The 18,741-nt window shown below is 49.1% G+C and overlaps 1 long non-coding RNA gene across 1 annotated transcript; it reads right to left on the bottom strand.

The window, feature by feature from the left end:
* Positions 1-2,028: 2,028 nt before the first annotated feature.
* On the bottom strand, positions 2,029-3,475 carry LOC125756969 (uncharacterized). The gene is made up of 3 exons (XR_007414959.1): positions 3,400-3,475; positions 3,251-3,323; positions 2,029-2,458 (listed from the first exon to the last, which is right to left on the bottom strand). It is a non-coding gene; the product is annotated as an uncharacterized LOC125756969 (long non-coding RNA).
* Between the last annotated feature and the right edge of the window lie 15,266 nt (positions 3,476-18,741).

The following is an 18,741-nucleotide window of genomic DNA, read 5'->3' as shown; positions in this document are numbered from 1 at the left end:
CGTGTTAGAACTTATGGTACAAGTCCTACCCTGTCGATGATTTGTTCATAGCTATGTATTAACAGCCAGTAACAGTGCAGACAGATGTAGTTACATTAACATAATACCCAGCATTCTACCCAAGGTTTCTTATGGGTACCATTTTGACTGAACTGAATTCTGCAGACATGTGATGCCGACCTCTGGATTCTGGATGTCAGTCCATGTTTCCCGGGGTGATGTCATGACTCGTGGGTATGGTGGAGGAGCCCTCTCCGTCAGCACATGGACGCAACACTGCGGCTTGCTTGGTAAGTGCTGTCAATGCTTCCCACATTCAAGACGTTATCACTACAGCTGTCATGCCGCCCTCGTGCAGGAGACTCCAGCTATCCATTGGAACCGTGGCTCCTGACACCAGTGCCCGGGCGACCAGCTCGGGGCACCCCTCAGAACCACTACAACAAGGCCCACAACAGAGGTGCATCGGGGTCCTAAAGAGCCGGCTCCAAAGCTTACAGCGTTACCGGACCCTGCTCTACAACCCCGATCAAGCAGCCACCATCATTGCTGCTTGTGCAGCTCTGCACGACATTGCGTTAGCGGCACATGAGCCTGTTCTCGAAGGGAACGATGACGACACCGACGATGCTGAGCTGCTGCCAGCAGCAGCTGAGCTACCACCACCACCACAACGGGAGCCAGCAGCAGAGCAATCGTGTAGCGAACCTGTTTCGAGGACCACAGGGCCTGCATGCTGAGCACCTTCGCAGAGTACCGCCACCTGCAACGACCTCGGCAGCATTGTGTGGTGCGTGTTTGTCTTTGTTCATTCTGTTTGTCACTGGCATGAACAAAAGGCTGTTTTTTTTACTACACTTCAAATGTTTGCTACACATATCAATGAAACAGGGTTCTCCTATCAATGAATAGCCTCCTTGCATAGGTCGGCAAAAATGTGGAGCTCACCCGGTCTCCCTCATGAAATATATTTTGCCTTTGGGGCTTACTCGAACTCAGACTCACCGAAATTTTCCTCAAGCGGATTCACTCGGACTCAGGCTCACTAAATTTTTTTCAACCGGACTCAAACTCACCAAAGTATTACTCACCTGGACTCATACCTTGATCTGAATCTGAGCGAGTCGACCATGAGTGAGTTTGCCGACCTATGCCCTCTTGTCACACAATGCCATACTGATGAAGTACTTCGGCCAGGTTGTAAAATATGGTGATTCACACTAAGCACAAGTGAGAGCTCAACTGTGAATGGCACATGGTGCCATTCACAGCCAAAGTGGTAACCTGAAAAGGTTGCTTGAATCAGGACAGCAACATGCGCTAGCTTTAATGCAACAAGGATCGTGCTTGTAAATGAGGTGAACAACATGGGTGGTGTAAGAAGTGAAATTTTATTACAAGTATCGCGAGCAATGCACATAAAAAGCAAAATAAATAAATATGCCTCAAATTTAATGCCAAGGAAAACAACATAAAAGTAGCTTCCTTTTATAATATACAAATGGAGTTGTTACAAAGTGCCTCCTGCTCCTCTGCGTCAACATACGCATCTCGCAGCACAAAAGTAATTGTAGTACATGAAAACAAGGCACAGTCAAACCGATAATTATCGAAATTGCTAAAAAATGCAAGTTGTTGGTTGCTGATATGTCTTCCTCTATTATTCATTTCTGTTTGTACCCAATCCTGTTGTCTGAACACTTCTAAGCAACAGAACACGTGCTCGTCAACTATTTTTCGGTCTTGCAATATTTCAAAATTGTTGTGCAACCTAGACCATTCACAAACGCTGTTCTTTTTTTTCTAGGATATGTAAAAATCGACACAAAACGTACAGTGTGCCCCAATATTCTACACGTATACACTATAAACATAAAGATACACTACAGTGCACTATGTGCGTATGCTACAAAATTGCTGAATGCATTATTTTGTATAATGAGATTTTAAAAAATGGCATGGCAAAACATGATTTTTAAATGAAACCACACTGTGCTATGCACATGTACTACAAAACTGCTGAATGCATCACCTCGCACGACGACTATAAAAAGACAATGACATCGCAGGACACGATTTACCATTGAGCTACACTGTGCTATGTACAATGAAACAGCACATCAGTGCTTCTGATATGCAGAAAAAGAAAATTAACTCAAAAAAATTTCAGGGCACCATTGGAGCAAACCAGCGTATCAGAGCTCGTGATGTGAACAGAAATAAATCTACATATATGTACCACTAGTCTTTACAAATCACTGTGCAGGTGGCTTCCGCTGCAATGAGGGCCCGGGCGAGGGTACCAACGCCTTGCAGCTCGTGGACCACGTCACCGAGAACTTCAACCTGGCAGTCGGCAGCTTTCCAATGATGCCTGGCCCTGCCGCCTGGTGTTTGCGGCTAGTAACTCCAGCGCCTCGGCCTGCCGGTTGCCCACATCTCCCAGCTACGGCATTAGCTGGAAACCAAGAAATGTGTTGCCATTATGATCTATCACTTTCCTGCTACCGACTCTTCGCTGGAAGCTTCTCTTCGTGAAGAGTTTCAGTGTGTGCAACAATTTCCTCTCTGTTGAAAATCCACTGACCCAACGGCATCCATGAATGGTGCTTAGTTCACCGCAGAACCAATGCACTTCGTTTGGACAGGCCAAAGCGGTGCCGGAATTCATTTTCGTTCATCTGCATCTCACAGATTAGAGGTGTGAGATGCAAATGCATCTCACACCTCTAATCACCTCTGCATGAGAAACAACCAAACAGCCCTTTGCAGGGCTACACAATCGTTTGCCCGGCTTTACGCGATAACTGACACAATCTCCTTTCGAAACCCTAGCTGCTGCAGTATGCAAAACATACAGCAAGCAGGTGTAACACAGGTGCAAACATGTGCATTTGTGTATGATAGCTATATTAAGAAGTTATATAACTAGCTTGCTTTTCAACAGTATATTTAGCAACAGCAAAATTTCAGTTTCACTTTTGAAGCAATTGACTAAATAGGGAAACATTTCAAGATGTTGAACATTCTTCTAATACAACTTTTTTTCTACATTTCACCATAACTGCAAGGCAGGACACCTGTTTATTCCATCTGACAGTTATGCAAACAACTAGCTCCTGCAACCGTTTGCAATTTTTTTTTGTGCAGCTTTTTGTCTTTATGCCCACACATATGCCTGCGCGCTTGAGCATCACATGTGAGCATGTAACACTATCTACAGTTAATCAAAAACATCAGCGAAACTTACGAGTTGGGGCACGGGGAAGATCCTGGGCCACATCCTCCTCAGCCACACCAGCAGCAGCTGGAGCAAGGCTCACCTGTAATAGTAAGAAGTTTCTTGATTGACACACTGAGTGCAATAAAAAGTATGGAGTGCAAGATGTAAAAGTTCACCTGCAAGCCGCGGAAGTTGTTCCCGACCAAGAACCTTGGCAGTGCAGGCGACGGAAGTCCCCAGATAGTGCACATGCTTGCAGGCTATGATCTGGGGGAATCATCTGTAAGCATACGTTAAAAAAAGACTATATCCCAGTCTGGTCCCCACTAATGATAACAGTGCAGCTACCCAGAGCTACAAACAATAATTCGTAGGGATTATTGTGGCGAATGTTCACTAATGCTGGAAGTGGAATAGCAATGTTTTTTTTAGAATGTTTCAACAGCGGCATGCTATGACACACAGACTTCGGAGAGAGGGGTGGAGGGAGGCAAACCTACTGGCTACGCACCTCACTCGACTCGAGGGCCTGAGAAATGGCTTGGAACGCGTAGGGTGCTCTAATGAGCTTCGAAATATAGTTCGCGGCTGTTATTTCGTCATCACCGCAATTGTGGCTGTTTCGCATTCTGTTCTGGGCGGCGCAACGTGTTAGCACCTCAGCCAACGCGGCGGCCGGGTGATCCACTCGATATTGTTTGAAAAAGTAAAACTAACAGCGCATAATGGCTCGAAGCAAACGAGCCCACTTGTTCGCAGCATACAAGTAACAATGATATTCTAAGCCAGTGCTTACCGATTCAGTCCACCCGATCTCTGGGCCTCGCGCACTGTTGAGCCGCGCCGTCCCTGCCAAGCACGACGCGGCCGCGGTAACCCGTAATCTGGCCGCCTCCGGTGCCGCTGTAAAGCACAAGCGGGACGTGTAAGATGACCGACCACAATACAATTGTGCTCGCACTCACCTCTGCTGCCCTCGGAGTTTGGCAAGACCCTGCTGCGAATAGTAGCGCTCATTCCTCCATCGGGCCTGCCACTGGGCTGTGGTGTTACGCGCAGGGACTTCTTCCTTCAAAAGCGCTACCAGCTCCTGCCACATGTCGTCCCGGTCCTCTCTCGTGCACGACGGCTCCAGCGGGCACGACAGCGTCGCGATCTGTGGGTGCTCTCACAAAATCCAGCAGAAGCTCCTTTTGATGATCCGACACCCCAGAACCAACGCAGACGTTGCGGTGGGACAACATTTTGAAACACTGCGCCACCCGCTACTTTTTTTTTTCGCCTGCGCGACACCACCTAGCAACGACGTCAAAAAAAACTGACATTATTAAATATCGTTACTCAAAGCTGTTGCTGTTTGAGAGAGTGTTTGAGCTCGGGAAGAAAAAACAGCATTTTTCTGGAAAGTTATTATGTTTATTAAAAGGCGAGAAACGCTTCACGGTCCCCGTGCTGACGACACAGGATGCGCGTCTAGTTCCGGAAAGCCCTCCGCTCCAAGATTGGCTGTCCCCTTCCTCTCGGCGGTTCTCGGCGTGAAAGCTGCGACCTCCTCTCCCTTTTGTGACGTAGGCACCGCAGAACGAACGCGAACGAGCAGAGATCTCCGATCGCCCCTTATGTGTCTGCGAGGCTTGGGTTGGCCGGTGTTCAGCAAGGCTTCCGCTCAAAAGCGGATACGACTGCGCAAATAAACCTTCTCCAAAACAAAACTTTTATACGCGGATGTCATTTACGCGTGTTATATTTTAAAATAAACGTCCACTCACCTTGACGGCATAACCAAACGGCGAAAGCAAGAAACAGACGACGAACATTCGCTGCCTTTGTCGTCTGCCTGCCAAGTTTAGCGGCCTTTGGCTACTTTTTACGCTTCGTAAAACTATAAATCGACGCAGAAGCTTCCAATGTTTAATAAAACTCGTTTTTCTGCAATAATAAAAAACAAATAGCTCACTACGTGCTCGCTCAGTAAGAAATCAACCATTTCGACGCAAGGAACGCGTTGAAGCCAGACGCGTCTTCGAGGTGTCTGGGGGGCTATTTTGTACGCGTTCTGTCACAGAACGGAGGCGGAGCGTTCTGTGAGCTGCACGGGATTGGTCGAGGCTCAATTCAAGTTCAAATTCAATATGCATTGTTTAACGGTCCAAGACGTGAGAATAGCCAGGCAAAGCCATAGAACGGTCACGTGACAGCCACAGAACGGCCGCAGACCTCGTTCCGTCGACCTCCTCTCCCCGTTCTAATATGGTGGCATAGTTCTATCGACAAAAATGGATACAAAACGGTCTCCGGACGACTTGGATTGGATCCAAACGTATGCGCGTGGGTTGGGGAGAGGAGGAGCAGCTTCACGCGCTGACTGGCATTCAGCCATCTCCCTTTTGCGACAGTCTGCGAAAATGGCATCTCCGTTCTCGTTCATGCCATTTCGTGTCGCCTGCGTGGCTGCTGCAGTCACGCAGAAATGAAGCCCCGAGGTAGAAGATGCGTTTGAGGTGATAACTGAAGAGGAGTTCCGGCGGCACTTTCTTCCTAATGACGGTTCGAATACTCGCGCTGTTCAAATATTACTACAAGTGGACAAATACTAGAAGTATTGGTTGAAACAGCGTGGTAGCCAGCGCCACTATCAACAGTCTCTCGAAACTGTGACACCGCCTAGCGCTATGTCAAGATGCTAACATAAATAAACTGTTAATTTAATCGCATTCTTCAGTTTAAAGCGTCGAAAAACACTGCCAGACAATATTGATGTTCAGCTAAAAGGATTTCATATTTGTTCGTGCGCTGAAAACATTCCCAAATTCCTTAGCTAGCTATTGGCTGGTTGCTCCCTCTCGTTCTTCCGTTCGGTCCCGCCTCCGTTCTGTGACAGAACGCGTACAAAATAGCCCCCCTGGGCTCCACGTGAAGGATACGAATCCGAGTGAAGTTCGAAGCTCACATATCCCGGCATTCCCATGCGTCCAACGGCTCGCAGCGCCACTTTTCCCTCTAGGTAAGTGTAGGAAACTCTATGCAACAAACGGCCGCGTCTCGTGCGCGCGGGTGGCAGGAGACGGTAGGTGGGGTAAAGCGTTCGGTTCACCCATATAGCCGCTTAAAACCGGCTTGACTTGGCTTGAAGTGTATAAGTAGGTGGCGGCAGAGTAGCGTTCAGGCCGTTGTTTATTTCTGCGTGGTGTGGTGGGTGTTGGCAGAGAAGGCACTACTGGTGTTGGTTTTGAGCGTGAACTGTGTGCGCGCGAACCGCCTCTGGCCGTGGTGTAACCGTGGGGACGTGGTCGCGTTGTGTAGAGTGTTGCAGAAAGTTATTCATGTGCAAGTCGTTGCCGCTTTTGTTTCTGCGATGTCCCCGTGTTCAGTGGTCCGCCGCCAAATCTATAAGCAACGATAACGAGCGTGAGATAAAGGCCATGTGTTATGCGATTTGTGAATGTCTGTAATTATTGGTTCTTGATGGAAAGGAAGAACGGAGTGTCTCTAGACGTAACTATAGGAGCCGTTGCAGTTACGTCTGGACGTAAGAATAACAAGTCTTAAAGTTACGTCCAGCGTGAGATTAGACGCGCCGAACCGATCGGCTCTAGTTGCGCAGCGGGCTAGTACGTGTCGTACTCAGATCTGCGAGGACGTTGGTTCGAACCTCGCTGTTGTCCTTCTCTCTTTTTTTTTTATTAAGTGCTCCACGGGCGCCGTAATATTTTTTGTTTAAGGAAATCGCCTTGGTGGCAGCGGTGGACGCCCCAGCCCACGTCGTTGGCGCTCCGTACTCTTGCTGTAGTGACACGAGCCACTCGAGCAAAACAGTGGAGCGACGACGGCGCACCGCGAAGCGACAGCGTCCCAGTGACACGAGCCAACCACTGAGACTGGCAAGATAATTATTAAACTTAAGTGCGCATTGTGAATCACACGGTGGACGTAACTTTAGCAGCTGATTATGGCTCCATGCGTCGTCTGCTAGCCACACCGTGTTCGCTAGTGTGCGAACGTCCTGCGCGCGTCCTCAGAGGGCAGCCTATTCCGTTGTGTTAGCACAGCATCAAATGCTTGTACGTATGTCTGCACGATATAAACAAGCATTTCAATTTCCAAGGCTTGTATGCAGACTAATAAGTGAGGAAGACACGCAAATTGGGCGAGTTGGTGTGGTTCCATGGTAAAAATATAAAGCAGCGCTTTTTTAAACACAAGACGAAGGAGTGGAGGGACACATACGTCTCTTTCCTTCGTCTTGTGTTTAAAAAAGCGCTGTTTTATATTTTTATTAAGTGAGTGCATGCACGTGTCGGTATGGAGGTGTGAATGCAGAATTTTTGAGACACAATTATTATTTTATCTCATTTATTTAATACCCATAGCGCCCATACAGGCATTACAGTGGGGGGGAGGGGGTGTACAGAAGGACAAACATGAAAGTTGCAGGTGCAAATGAAAATGTAGATTATTCTACGGCGACACAAACGTACACAGCTAAACAATCTAAAATAAACAGAAAGCACAGTGATAATAGATAATGGCAATGCGAACAGTAATTACAACAAAGCGCGGCAGTGGTAAATATATAGTACAGCACAAGATGCAAAGGAAGCACTAAAAGAAAACAACACAGTTTACAAATGGGATACAGTATAGATCATGGTGATTACCAGGCGTACGCATGATTTCTTTTAAGGCTCAGTGGTCAAAAGATTCAATCATTTTTATTGCAGAAAAGAATGCGTCATTAGACGAAATTCCTACAATTGTGGAACGAAATCGATTCCACTGACTGATAGTTCTGGGAAAAAAAGAGTTGCTGAAGGACGATGTATTGCATTTATATTCTCTTATCTTGTGTTCGTGATCTTTGCGTGCTGATGTGTAGTGAGGCCGGTTAATGTATACGTCACGGGGAATTCGAGTATGAAAATAATATATGCTGTGTAATAGCTTCAGTCGAAATGACGCTCTTCGCATGCTGCAGAGACTTCCATTTTAATATCGCCTTAGATTCCGTTGCACTAAACTGTCTGTCATACATGGGTATATTAAGCACATATCTTGCCGCCATGGACTGAACTTTTTCTAATCTTTCTTTGTTTGATGCTGTTGAAGGGTCCCACACGCAGCACGCGTATTCCAGCACTGATCTTACGTATGTTTTATATAATAACTCCCGCGTTTGCTGTGGAAATGCTCGTGTATTTCGTCGCAAAAATCCCAAACTCCAACAAGCTTTACCTACAGTATAATCCACATGCCGACTCCATGATAAAGAGGGGCAAAAGTAAACGCCTAGGTATTTGTATTCGCACACCATTTTTACCGGTGAGCAGTTTATTGTGTATTCGAATTCACCTGGACTTTTTTTTTTTCTGGTGAACCTCATGCACACCGTTTTCTTAAGCTTCAGTTTCATTTCCCATCGCTCACACCATGCGTGTATCGCACATAAGTCGTTTTGGATCACTGATCAGTCGGTTTCAGAGGTAATTTTGCGGTATAATATGCAGTCGTCTGCAAATAGCCTAATATGATATTGTACGTTTTCGTTAATCTCATTGATATAAAGTAAGAAAAGAAGGGGTCCCAGAACCGATCCCTGAGGCACCCCTGACGTAACATCAGTTATTGCAGACTGTTCGCCGTTTCAACTACGCATTGTCGCCTCTCACGTAAATATTCAGCAACCCATGCAATAACTTGGGGATTAATGTCAAAGCTGGACAGTTTTTGCAGTAATAAGGTGCGAAACGGTGTCGAACGCTTTCTGAAAGTCGAGGAAAATATAATCAACCGAAGAGTTATCGTCCAGTGCTGCTGCTAAAACATGTGTGAACTCTACCAGAATTGTGTGGCGCACGATAGTTCATGTCAAAACCCGTGCTGGTTTGAGTTCAATAAAGAATTACTATCTATATGCTTAACAATGGCGGTATATAAAACGTGTTCAAGAATTTTGCAGCACACAGAAGTGAGTGAAATGGGGCGGTAGTTATTGATAACGTTGCGCGGGCCAGATTTATGTATAGGAGCAACCAATGCCATTTTCCAATCAGTCGAGAGAGAACTGTGTTTTAAGGACTTTTCGTAAATGACTGTTCGCAATCTCGTGAAGTGTTGGCGATTTAGAAATCCTTGTGATACCAAGCATGAACTATAGTCTGCAAAGGCCGGTTAGCAGTAAAAAAGACCTCAAGTCACGCACTTCTAGAGAGGTACACGGATTCATGCAAACAGAAAAGCAGAGTGCACAGAGTTCCACTTCAACTATAATTACACAGAAATACAGGCTTTTTTTTTTGTAGCCGCTACGACAAGAAGTATGTTGGTTCAGTCGCACAACACCATTTATATTGTAGTATGGGCAGAACACAACCTATATAAGCACGTACAAATAAAGCAAGAAAAAAAAACATCGAGCACAGTGGAAAACACGACTGTCGCCGAAGGCCAGTACCCCATTGATTGGCGGATTGCACTTCTCACACACGTAATAGGAACGTTAGGACGGCTTCGTGCATTAATGTGGCAATGGAGGGCGTATATACCACCACTGGGCTGTAGTCAACGCGCTTTCTTGGATATGTGCAACACTTAATTGGATATGTGCCGCCGACCGCCCATCCATACTACACTGCTAACGCCGCGACGGTGAGCCCAACCTCGCACCAATGTGTTGCGAGTAGGCCTAGTAAGGCTGCACCAACATAACTGGACGGAAGGAGGCTTTCTAAAGACGACATTTATGTGTACACACGCGGGGCAGCTGTACCGATTGTTATTGTATGGACGTAACCCTAGTGGACGTGTGATACATCAACACGGGCACGCAAACCGTACTTACATCAAGTTCGATTGAGACCTGCAGTTATTTCACTTTTATTTCACTCACCGTGATTGCCCCAAACTGAGGTTGACCGCCTCAACGAAGCTAAGGAAAAGGCAGCACCCGAGACGATGGCTGAAGGCAACGTGGCTCTGGCGGAGGCCGAAATTAACGTCTTCCTAAAGTGCGTCAGCTGGTCTGTCTCGACAACAGAGCTGCTGATACGCGAAACAGTCCGGCAAAACAAACCACGCACGTCTCAATACATAAGTGATGCTGGTAAATCGGTGATACGACAGTGATACTGAATGTATGGCCGCTTAATTCAGCGAGCGGCCGTGCTGAACGTTACAGTTACAGTGGATAGGTGTAAACGTCTAACCTTTCACACAGACCACAAGGTGACCACCCCTAACTTACGTCAAATATTCTCAGGGACAGTAGATTGCAAACAGCAAGGAGTTCTTTTAGTCTGCGCATAGGACGCGTAACCACGGAGGCAGAATTGCACCGTGGACAGTTACGTCTGGGCCAGGGGCGTAGCCAGGGGGAGTTGGGGGGTTCAAACCCCCCCGAAATTTTTCAATTTTGCATGCGTATATATACACGCACACATACAAACGCACGCACGAACATACATAAAGTATGGTTGAACCCCCCCCCGAAAAAAATTTCTGGCTACGCCCCTGGTCTGGGGCGTAGCCAGAACGATTGCGACGGCTACAGTTACGTCTGGACGTAACCCTAGCCGCACCGTTAAATAAAACTGATGGTTCAAGTACACTTCGCCCAAATGACTTTCCAACTGTAAGCGATCGATCCACGCAAAGCACGCACTTACTACACATACACGTACGCCACAGTACAAGCTGTGAGTCAGACAGACATTCACAAATCACGTAACTCATGGCCTTTATCTCATACTCGTACAGCTCGTTATCATATCTGATAGATTTGGCAATGGTCCACTGAACAGGGGGACATCGCAGGAACGAAAGCGGCAACGACTTGCTACGACTTCTACAACATACACAACGCGATCACGTCCCTACGGTCAGAGGTGGTTCTCGTTAATGCGCACAGTTCACGCTCAATATCAGCACCAGTACAGTAGTGCGTAGTGCCGTGCCTCCCCTGCCAGCACCCACCACGCAAGCCACACAAACGGGCCACGCAGAGCACGCACTTACCACACATACACGTACGCCACAGTACAAGCTGTGCGTCAAACAGACACATTTCACAAATCACGTAACACACGGCCTTTATCTCATGCTCGTACAGCTCGTTATCATTGCTTATAGATTTGGCAGTGGTCCACTGAACCGGAGGACATCGCAACAAAAGCGGCAACGATTTGCTACGACTTCTACAACACACACAGTTCTCGTTAATGCACACAGTTCACGCTCAATATCAACATCAGTACAGTAGTGTGCCTCCTCTGCCAACACTCACCACGCAAGCCACACAAACGGGCCTGAACGCTACTCTGCCGCCACCTACTTATACACTTCAAGCCAAGTCAAGCCGGTTTTAAGCGGCTATATGGGTGAACCGAACGCTTTGCCCACCTAACGTCTCCTTCCACCCGGTGGAAGGAGACACTGCCGCAGCAAACATGCTAATTCGACGCAAAATTGAACGCGCACTGGCTAATTCGGACTGGAGGTAAGCCAAAGAAGGCGAAACTGAAACTGAAACTGTGTCTCGGAGGCCATAATATTTATCGCATTGCATTTTCTTTGCCACGCATGTGCAAACTTGTGGTTTCCGAGGGTGCTATTCTGGACTTCCGCCATTTTCTGTCGAATTTTCGAATTTGACGCAGGCGTGACGTGTACACAATGATGACGCATACGCATGAAATGCTTGCGAAACGTGACGTGAAGGGGACATAAAATACAAAGAAACGTGCAATCAAGTAACATTTTGTTTATTGAATTGTGAATGCAACAACGAAAAAATTAAGGAAAAGTGATGCGTTTAGTTTTAAAGCCGTGAAGAAGACGATACCGTCTGCAATTTAGCTCCATTTTTGGAGATGAGCGACGAAGCCATAGTAACTTTTTGTAGCCAATAAGCGAGCCAGCCAAGCCAGCGTCGACATTGCCGCGATCGTTATTTCGTTGGTTATTTTGTGTAGGTGTTCTGTGGTTATGTCGCCAGATCGCCGAACAGTGGGCCGCGATGTTGGATTTTTTTTTACCAATCGTCCCCGTGTGGGAGAGGTGGCTTGCGACTTACTGGAGGAGGTACGACGGAAGCGGTGACAGACGCTGACAGAGCGCCTTAACTGCCTGGGCTCCAGCAGCAGGCCGCCGCCGGAGTGACGGCGGCGGCCTGCTATGGCGAAGTAAGGTGGCGGCAGCGCGAAATCGCAGCGCAATCAGGTAAGCTTGCGTTTCACTTGGGTGGTCTTGGCGTTTCAGTTATGCACATCCTTATTGCAGGAGTACAGGGGGATGGCCGTTTGATTTGGCGGCGCACGTTCGGTGTACAACGCCCGCATCGATGCAACTATGCGCGTCGACTCTCTGTTGGGCTTCGGCGGCCCCTCGTTCCCAAGGCCCGCGGCGTCCAGAAGCGCTGCCGATAGTATAGAAATAAAGAGCTGCAGAGCATTGCAAGTATTAATAACGCCCCTTCTGTTTCTTCTTTCTTTTTTGTTGTGGTGGCGGTTCAGTGTCTAGTTTACCTGAAGTAGTGTACCAACTAGCCCAACAGCCAGTTGTGCTATTTATAACGTCTCCGATGCGCGAAGTATGTTCTGACCGGTTGTGATCATTAAGATGGTGCTGTATGTTTTGCTAAGGATGCGTAAGGACTACTGTAAATAAAAGTTACAATTGTAAATATATAGAAGAAGTAGCAATGAGAGTTAAGTATCAGGACCTCACGTTATGCACGATCAATCTCAATCCGCAGAAGTGATGCATCACCGAAGGTGTTAACTATGGAAGGTACTTCTACGTTGCTTACAGCATACGGATAAGAAGTGTATAATAGCCACAGGTGAAGAAGAGGAATTGTAGTATTTCACGTATTTGATGTTACATTGGACTGGAAGCACTAAGAAGTTCACAAACTGTGCACGATATGTCTTTTTTCTAATTGTCCTTGTTTCAAAACTGGCTGGCACAATATTAGATGCATCCTTTGTTGTTGTCGGCAGCAGTGAATGATGAGACGATGATGTAAACAATGAGACAGCTTGTGTGCTTTTTATTATCGCAAGGACAATCCATAATATGGTTGCTCAATAAAGCGATTTCTGCAAAGCAGATGGAAAATCATTAGAAAAAATGAATTGCCTCACAATACATTCTGAAATATCACTTATTACTCTTGCATGTAAACCTCTATAGTGCACAAGAGAAACCAGGACAGGAGCAACACAGCGCTGTGTCCGCGTCGCCCCTTTCGGTACTGGTTCGTTTTGTGCACTATACGTGTTTACATAGATTACCAACCAGAGCAAGCTTGTGCTCTTGCATGTACGAGTGGCTACTACATGAATAGAGCGTTTGTACAGCACCTGCCAGACTCGTACAGTTTTCACATGATGTGAAATGTCTTTCACTGGGTTCAAATTGTGAACAAAGTGCTGAAAACAATGCTCTAGGATGGCAATCAAGGTTGCATGCGCTGCTGCAAAATAACACAGGCTGTTTCCAGAGTTACTATGGTTGCAACAAACTACTCCTGCTATGATTCGCCTCAGAATCTGAACACGCTTTTGCTTAACTGCCTGGTGCAGTGAACATACTCTCAATGAACCAACACAATGAAGCTTTTGTCAGAATACAATTCTTGCAAGAACACAAGTACAGGAGAAACACATTGCAAGTGGCTACTTTGTCATGAGAAAAAACAAGAACTTCTTGTGTTTTATGTTTCTGTGCACATCTCGCAGGAATATAAACCCCATCACGTCCAGTGGTGCCCAGCTGTGAACCACTGCACAGCGTGATACCGCCTTTGCCTACCCGCCTGGTACATGCCTAGTGTAGCCTAATCTTCGCTGTTGTTGTTGTAAAGGTCCGCATCTTCTCATTCGAGTTCCTTCAGTGCAAGGGATGTCGTCTGGCTCAGACAGCTGCTGCAGAACACCGAGGTTGTGAAGCACCACGCAAACTGCGCCAATCTTCGACCTGAAGAGTGGGCCATAGTACAGTGCTCTGTACCTCTGCAGGCACCGAAAGCGGGCCTTGAGGACTCCGATGCGCGATTATACGACACACCACAGTGACGAGTCTGCAGTGAATCGGGCAGCAGAGAATCCTGCACGATGTGTTCCAGGGATGGCGTTAAGCAGCCAAGGCTGCCGCGGGAATGCACTATCACCTGCGGAGGACATTGTTCCAATTAGCATAATATGAATGCATAGTTGAATATGTACTATTCCTTTCTCACTTCTTTTAACTTATTCGACGACAACATGTCACTGATATGCACTGCTTTCCTTTTTTCTTACAGCTAGACATATAGACAGAATTGTTTGTCTGGCTAGCTTACCTAGCTTACCTAGCTAGCTTACCGACTTTTGAAAGGCTCCAACGAAAAAATGGGTTTACTTCCAGATGGTTTAAAATCAACTCAATTACACCATCACGGGGAATGACAACAAAGATATTGAACTGCAACCCTTAACTTATATTAGACCAGGTGAGCGGAGTGACAGAAGGCGCGTCTTCTTTGGTGGTAAGGGTGTTGTGCTTTCCTTGTTTGCATGCGACTGATGTGCAAGGGGTGCTTGCAGACGGTCAGTACACTTGTGGGATGCGGAGTCGGTGAAGGACGGATCCCAACATAAAACAAAATGATGTTTATTAACGTAGTAGCAGCAGCAGGGCAAGCATGCCGATGCTGCGCTTCGAAAGGTTAGAGAAACAAAAATGAAACCAAGCTTGGTAGCTTGGGTTATATAGCCAGCAGTGGTGACGTAAGCCTCCGACGGAACTGCGTGGCGCTGTCTTTTATCGGAAACGTGTTGCAGCAGGTAGCTGTGTCACGCCGGGCTAATCAATGACGAGACGGAGGCTGCGTAAGTCTGTGCGCAGTGGTCGCCACATCACCCCCCCGCGCAGTGCAGAGCCCTCAGGGTCTGTAGAAATCTGGGAGGCGTACCAGACGTCCAGAGCGTGTCGTGAAAGGAGCGGGCTGCGACGTCGGTGGCTGTGGACGGACGCCAGTTGAAAGAGTGGCGCTGCCAGGGTCGTTCGCCGCGATGTACGCGGGCTTGAGTCGGTCCTGTCCTGGTCGGTAACACGGAGTGGCGAACGGGTGCTCAATTTTTTTCTGGGGGTCGGGGCTGAGAGTGGCGTAGAGGACGGGTGTAGAAACCTAGTGGCTTTTGCGAGCTGTTCCGCTGACGGGCGGCGCTGCGGAGAGACGCTTCAGGAGGGCCGAGTGGATCCGCGAAAGAGAGGTCGCACCGGGCGCGCTCGTCGACGAAGGCGGGACCGTCGTGGCCACCAGTACCGGGGAGGGTGCCGGCGCAGTCATGGATGACAGGGTGCTGCCGTGAGGGTGCAGTACGACGCTGCCATCGTGCGCTAGAAAAACCTGTATGCGCTGCTGGGGAGTCACTGCCGGAGTCTGTGGAACCTTGCTCACCACAATCTGCACGCTCTCTGTGACTGGTGCGGGCGCGACGGGCACAGAGGACACCATACTGCCGCTCGTCGAGATGAGGGGCGCCGACAGGGTGCCATGATGGTGGTGGTCCTGCGCCAGTATCTGCGGCTGGGTGAACGTCGGTATCTACGACAGGGACTGGTGCTGGTCTGTCTGGAACGCACCCAGCGTGGGCTGGGCCAGCATGGTCTGCACGTGCAGCATGGCCTGTAGCTGTTGTAGTGTCAGGGGCTGTCCCGGGACTATGGCAAACGAGGGGGGGCGGCATCATGCGCGGCGGCGCCAGAATGATGTTGGGCCTTGGCCCCAGATTCTGCGGATGACCAGGGTTGGGGTGCCAGGTGTGGCCTTGTGCTGGTCCGCCCAGGGAGACTGGGACCGGGTGGTCGCGGTCGGTGCGGGCGTCGTCATGTTTGCGCTGCCGCTCGACAGCTTGGGCAGGATCGGCGGTCGAGACAGTATGATGTTCGAAGCCAACCAGCGTGGTCGGGACAGTCTGAGGTGGCTCGGTTAGGGTGACACCCGTGGTGTCAGCGAACACCTGACAAGCAGCGCTGGTTCGGGTGTCGCACACAGGATCAGTAGGTGCTGATGCCGTCACGGGTGCCGGGGGCTCGCCCGCCGTCGCGGGTGCCGGGGGCTCGTCCGCCGTCGCGGGTGCCGGGGGCTCGTCCGCCGTCGCGGGTGCCGGGGGCTCGTCCGCCGTCGCGGGTGCCGGGGGCTCGTCCGCCGTCGCGGGTGCCGGGGGCTCGTCCGCCGTCGCGGGTGCCGGGGGCTCGTCCGCCGTCGCGGGTGCCGGGGGCTCGTCCGCCGTCGCGGGTGCCGGGGGCTCGTCCGCCGTCGCGGGTGCCGGGGGCTCGTCCGCCGAAGCGGGTGCCGGGGGCTCGTCCGCCGAAGCGGGTGCCGGGGGCTCGTCCGCCGAAGCGGGTGCCGGGGGCTCGTCCGCCGAAGCGGGTGCCGGGGGCTCGTCCGCCGAAGCGGGTGCCGGGGGGCTCGTCCGCCGAAGCGGGTGCCGGGGGCTCGTCTGCTGCGGCGGGTGCCGGGGGCTCGTCTGCTGCGGCGGGTGCCGGGGGCTCGTCTGCCGAAGCGGGTGCCGAGGGCTCGTCTGCTGCGGCGGGTGCCGAGGGCTCGTCTGCTGCGGCGGGTGCCGAGGGCTCGTCTGCTGCGGCGGGTGCGATCACGGTTGCTGCGGCGGGTGCGGTGGGGCTAGCACGAACCCTCGAAGTTGGTCGTATGCCTGCGGCCCAAGAGGAGGCACAACGCGTCGCAGAGCAGGAGGAAGCATAGCTACCGTGATGGCGTACTTGTCCTGCTGCGAGACGATGTTACGCAGGGAGAAACCAGCCTCCATCTTGATAAGCCAGATGGCTGGACATTGCGGCCAGAATTCGGGAAACTCCGGCGGCAGCAAGATGCAGTGCGCCGTGGTTTCATCCGGTCGCAGCGCCATCGTGATAGGCGTGTCAGAGGTCGGTTGACTCGGCGTGAAGGTCCCGTGGAATCTTCTGGAAGGTCATTCCAAGGTCCGGGTCATGGCGGTGCGGTTTGTTCGTTTTCCGGGTCACCAGATGTGGGATGCGGGTTCGGTGAAGGACGGATCCCAACATAAAACAAAATGATGTTTATTAACGTAGTAGCAGCAGCAGGGCAAGCATGCCGATGCTGCGCTTCGAAAGGTTAGAGAAACAAAAATGAAACCAAGCTTGGTAGCTTGGGTTATATAGCCAGCAGTGGTGACGTAAGCCTCCGACGGAACTGCGTGGCGCTGTCTTTTATCGGAAACGTGTTGCAGCAGGTAGCTGTGTCACGCCGGGCTAATCAATGACGAGACGGAGGCTGCGTAAGTCTGTGCGCAGTGGTCGCCACACACTCAAGGCTTGGTTTCCCCTAGTTTTGTGTGCTTGGGCCGTGAATGTAAAGTGACAGCAGGTTTCTTTTGCAATATTTTGCGTTATTTTTTAGTTCTTTTTATGGACCATGATTGAAGTACCTTTGAGATATCAGTTGACTTATTCTATTGCTATATAGCACTTGGCTGTGCTTGCTTATTTGTATTTATTTTTTCATACAACTTGACCATTCTACGCATAATTGCTTTTCTGAATGTACAACAGTTATGGCAGTTGCATTTCATCTATTCTTTTCATTAACATAGCCTCAGAGTATAGCATATCATTTCTGTATCACCACGTGCTAACTATTCATTATTTCACCACTTTATAATAAAGGATCATACAATGTCTTCATGAAAGTTTCTTTCATGCTTGACCTTTCTATTGCACTAGTAGTCTTTCCCATGAACATAGAAAGACAAGTTGCAATGATACACTGAGAGCAAGTCGGATTATTGTGTGCTGCCTCGGGTCTCAGTATGACTTGTTTTGTCAAATGTGTGCATGAGAGAATTTTCATTCAAGGGAACACCAGCGCCACTAAAGTACATAGTGTTGAACCAAGGTATGCTGCCAGTAATAACATATGAGGCAGAAATTGGGACAAAGACTCGAGTAGTTAAGAACCACGCAGCGCGTACTAAAATTACCATGAATAATGTCTTTGCTACACTAAGACACCACACAAGCATTCTCATGCTTGCATACCAAGCAGCTATTCACCGCCCTGGCCACGGAGGCCACTGCCCAAGTCCTGGCTCACGGTGGATGTCTTCCACCTGAAGGCGTCGTGCACGGGCCCCGAGTGCGAGGGCAGTCATCGGCAGGGTTTGTCACGTACCTTCAGAGTGATGTTTGCATTGGAAGGAAGTCGGTAACAGCAATACAACCAGCTACATGCAGAACAACTGTAACTGTGTGGTTCAACGCACTCATGTCTCTCGAGTTGCTTTCGGAGCGCAGCTTGGACAGCTTTATCTTTCATTTCATATGCGGCAGTTACTGTATGTCTGCATATCACTGTTTATGAAATTAGAGCGCAATCAGAACGTTTGATTTCCTTTCATGCATTACTTTTCTTAAAAGCTGCCACGATCAAATATGAAGCTCGATGAACTTTTTATGGTGTCAAGTCACCCCTGCCAAAAGTAAATAGTGACGGAAAC

The sequence above is a fragment of the Rhipicephalus sanguineus genome, chromosome 1 (assembly GCF_013339695.2).
Source record: "Rhipicephalus sanguineus isolate Rsan-2018 chromosome 1, BIME_Rsan_1.4, whole genome shotgun sequence".
In the NCBI taxonomy this organism is placed as follows: Eukaryota; Metazoa; Arthropoda; class Arachnida; order Ixodida; family Ixodidae; genus Rhipicephalus; species Rhipicephalus sanguineus.
This window is presented reverse-complemented; position numbering and strand designations above follow the sequence as displayed.